This window comes from Ochotona princeps, chromosome 4, assembly GCF_030435755.1.
Source record: "Ochotona princeps isolate mOchPri1 chromosome 4, mOchPri1.hap1, whole genome shotgun sequence".
NCBI classification, from domain to species: Eukaryota; Metazoa; Chordata; class Mammalia; order Lagomorpha; family Ochotonidae; genus Ochotona; species Ochotona princeps.
Genome location: NC_080835.1, coordinates 71,430,236 through 71,434,658, shown reverse-complemented (window position 1 = coordinate 71,434,658; position 4,423 = coordinate 71,430,236). Strand labels below are relative to the sequence as shown.

The following is a 4,423-nucleotide window of genomic DNA, read 5'->3' as shown; positions in this document are numbered from 1 at the left end:
GTTTTGAGACTATCGCCTTTAAGTACTGTGTTTTTAGATGTTCACGTAATGATTATAGGGGGAAAAAAAACCTGACATCTCATGACTTTTTAGTTAGCACATATTTGTTTCTGAGATGATGCCAACTTGTTGCTCCTTGCCGGGGACACCATAGAGAAAGCCAACACTCAGTGCTGCTCTCTCTTCCTGTCACAGCTCACGGGGGGCGGGGGGGGGGGGAAGGAGGCAGGTTCCAAGAAAGTAGTCCCAGAGTGCAAGTGCACGGCACATAGCTTGGGCAGGTGGACAGCAGATGTGTTCTCATTTCATCAGCAGTCTCGTTCTCATCCTTATGGGATGGTGTGGAGCCCAGCACTCCTCAGCCAATCTAGGTAGACGCAGGCCTTGACCTTGAACATTTCCAAGTGACGTAGAACCCACAGGCCCAGAGGCCCCCAACAGCTTCCTGTGTGGGGTTCAGAAACCCGCCTTCCCTCCCAGCCTCAAAGGCTTGTTTCGGAAAATGGTGAGTCTCTCTGCAGCAAGCCCCTTTCACATCCTGACTTGGGGGCGATGACCCAGGGGTCTTCAGCCCTAGCAAACACTGCAGAAGAGTCCTCTGGTTTCTTTTTCAGAAGTAAGAAGCCATCACACCTGCGCCATCTTAGTGCACTGAGCGTCCAGGGAGGAGGATGGGGCCAGGCACTTGCCGGCGGGTCCTGGGACTCTGGCTCCTAGCAGGTGAGCAGGCTGGAGTGAGGGAGGGGGACTTTCTCCCAAGTGTTGGGAGGCTCGCAGCCTCATTTTCCAGAGATGTGAGGGATCTGTGCTACATTACGGGGGGTGGTGGGGAGAGTTTAGGGCTAGTGATAGCTGCTACCAACAACAACAAAAAAATACGACCCATGTTTCCGGGGAGGCCATGCAGGGAACAGCCCAAGGAAAGCAAGTGAGCTGATCACCTCTCTTGAGAACAAAGAGTTCTCTCTTCCTTTTTGCCATGACCACAAAAGAGACTGGAAAACTAAGCTCCACACTTTGGGAAAGACTGGACGATTGAACCAAAACTCTGCACAGGATTAGTAGTTTTTATACAAAAAAAAAAAAAAGCTTACAGTGAATGAGGGCTTTCAATTAGTTTAGCTTTTTCTGAAGCAAGATGGGTTAGACATTGATAAATACCCTAAAACACTTATGTGTCTCCCAGGAGATAATATAAAATCAAGTTTTTCACTAAATATGTCTCATTTACTAAAGGGCCAAAAATTCATGAAGAAATCATGCTTTACTTGCACAGCCTGATTTAACCCTTACCTCCATCTTGGACGGCAGATGTCCTAGTTCCTATGATAGAGAAGTAGAAACGGATCTTTAAAGCTCAGTGGCTTACTTGAACCCACACACTACGTGCCAAAGGTGACCTGGGAAAGCAGGAGGCTCTGACCACACTCCCGGTCGGTGCCTAAGGGGCTGCAGCAGCACCAGAGGCAAAATGGCTCAAAATGGGTTCTCAGACAAGGCCTGGGGAGTGCTACCACAACTGGAGAGCTTGTAGCTCTGAGCCACAGCTGGGACCCCTTCAGCTTGCACGTTGCTCATCTGGGGCCCTGGCTTACATGCAACCTCTGCTCTAGGAGTCCTGGAGAAAGGACCAAAGGGCACATTCTTACTAACTCTGAGGTCTGTTAATCAGCTACTGGTTCAGGGAACACACCGAGTACAAGGAGACAGGATAGGACCCCAGCAGGAAGTGGCCATTTTTTCCCATGCCTGTGGTATAAACTATGCTTTCCTTTAAGCAGAATGAGGAGGAGGAAGAGAAACATCAAAGCCCCCAAGCACCCCTGGGAATATCAAATCAGGAGAATGTTGTCCAATGTGTTTTGGAACCCGGAGTGTCTTGCCCCACATAAAAGCTGTTGGGGAAACTGTGGTCCAAATGTAGAGAGCCCTTTTAGGCACTGCCTGGAAGACTGGACAAGTCCATATTCTTGCCAAATGGGGAGATTCCCAAAGGTCCCAGAGGAGCTGTGGTCAGGCCAGTCAACACACAGGCTCCAGCTGATGAGTAATCATGGTTTCGAGTGATTGCACCTTGATATCAAGCTGAAAACAATGGAAAAACTGAGCCATCCACTGAGCAGCAGCCAGAGATGGAACAAGAATCTCAACATTTGTACCCAGCAGAGGACTCGGTTCTCTTTCACTGTTACAGAACAATTAAGTTGCCAAATTATTTTGCTTTTCCTCAGTTGGCTGCCAAACAGCCCCTACTTTTGTTAAATGTTCAAGTCTAATGCTCCTGGAGGCTTCCTTGCTCTGCTTCGTCCGTAACTGACAAGGAACCCCTGGTTGGTATCCAGCTGTTTGTACTCTGTCTCTGGGGTGCAGGAAAGACTGATCCAGCCCCAGTGGGTAGCGGGGAAGCAGGGTGATGATAAGGAGAAGGACTGCAGATGTTCCTAAATGGACATTTTACACTGCAGCCCTTTTCCTGTTTGGAATTACAAACACTCATGCCATTTACTGACTTTGTCTATTATTCGTTTTCTAGTTGCCGTGTGGGGATTGGAAGGTGAGTAATGCTTTCCATTTTCATTATAACATCCACCATGCTTCCCAGTATTTCTGATTGGAGCTTTCTGTGGGCCCCCCATTCCATCATCTCCTCCTTTGCCTGCCCTGCGTGAGTTTACAGATGGCTCTACACAGAAGAGGGAAATACAGAGATCCCAGGAAACTGTGATTCACAAGAAAAGACTGTTCATCAGATAGAAAGTGCCAAGTTTTCACTTGCTGGCATGTTATAGTGGATACAAGATTTTGCGAGAGAACGTGAGGCCAAAATATGTGTGCAAGGTTATGTGGAATAAGCCTGGGGCAACACTCAGCATCATCCAAATGGTCTGGATGTGTGTACTCAGGCTTGTCTATGTACAGGCACATGCATAGAAAGACATCAGCCTTGCCTGCACTCACTTTCTTACTTAAAAAAATATATATTTATTTTACTGAAAAGCAGAGTTATATGGACAGGTAGAGACAGAGAGTGAGAGACAAAGAGATCTCCCATCTGATGCTTCATTCCCCAAATGGCCATATCATCCAGGCATGATCCAGGCCAAAGCCAGGAGCCAGAAACTGCACTGGATCTCCCACATGGGTGCCAGGGTACCAAGCAGTTGAACCATCCTCCGCTGCTTTCCTGGGCACATTAGTAGGGGTCCTGGATGAAAGGTGGAGCAGCCAGGACTTAAATCAGAGCTCATCTGGGATGCCAGCATTGTAGGCAGCTGCTCAACCTGTTGTGTCAGAACACCAGCCCCCAGCCATTATCAATCATAGGAGTGTCAGGAGTGTCCCAGTAACGGAAATCTGTCTATTCAACCAGCTCCTCTAAACTAAGACAACCAGTGTTGTATTAAAGATAACCACAGGGCCGGCGCATTGGCTCAACTTGTTAATTCTCCACCTCTAAGCGCCAGCATCTTATATGAGTGCTGGTTCCTGTCCCAGCTGCTCCATTTCCCACCCAACTCCCTGATTGTGGCCTGAGAAAGCAATAGAAAATGGCCCAAGTCCTTGGGAGCCTTCACCCAAGTAGGAGACCCGGAAAAATCTGGCTCCTGGCTCCTGGCTTCAGATGAGCTCAGTTCTGACTGTTACGGCCATTTGGGGAGTGAACGAGTGGATGGAAGATCTTTCTCTCTGTCTCTCCTCTCTGTAAAATCTGCCTTTCAAATAAAAATAAATAAATCTAAAAAAGAAAGAAAGAAAGTAGTCAACCACCGCATGTCTGCGTCAGTGGCACTGACTAATTTGATCTGTCGGTAAGAACTATGTTTGTAAGTAGCCATCTGATAATTAACGTGAGATGTAAGACCTGACACGGCTTGGGGACTCTAAGATCCATATTTTTCTGACATTTGAGGGACAAGTTGCAAGTGGTGGGAGCAAGGTGTGATGCTGGCCACCAAGAGGAGCATCATTAATGGCTTCCTATCATTTCTTTTTCAGGTGATGGAGACACTGGTAAGAGCATTTTCACTCCATACAATCTCTTTGCAAATGTGGAACAAAAGTAATAGAGGATACTTACAGTCAAAGAACATGGAGAACCAGAACTGCTAGAAGGAAAGCAATTTCCTACATGAGATGTGCCTGCATCTGTTGCTAGCCGTCAGATCTGATTATTGCTATGCATGCATGTATCCCTGAGTGTGATGTCAGGTAAAAACAGGGGCGTGTGTGTGGGTTGGAACTACCAAGCACTTTTTAAAAGTTTATTTAATTATTTATTTAAAGACAGAGTGACAGTGGCCAGCACTGTGGCGCACTGGGTTAAGCCATTATCTGCAGTGTCAGAATTCCATGTGAGTACCAGTCCTGGCTGCTCCACTTCTGATCTAGTTCCCTGCTGATGCACCTGGGACAGCATCAGAGG

At 47.4% G+C, this 4,423-nt stretch overlaps 1 long non-coding RNA gene across 2 annotated transcripts; it reads left to right on the top strand.

Moving 5' to 3' along the window:
* Positions 1–292: 292 nt before the first annotated feature.
* On the top strand, positions 293–2,623 carry LOC131480221 (uncharacterized). 2 transcript variants are annotated; one of them, XR_009245351.1, is made up of 3 exons: positions 293–505; positions 615–720; positions 2,534–2,623. It is a non-coding gene; the product is annotated as an uncharacterized LOC131480221 (long non-coding RNA). The 2 variants fall into 2 exon arrangements; XR_009245350.1 differs by lacking the exon at positions 293–505 and having other exon boundaries at positions 512–720.
* Positions 2,624–4,423: the final 1,800 nt, after the last annotated feature.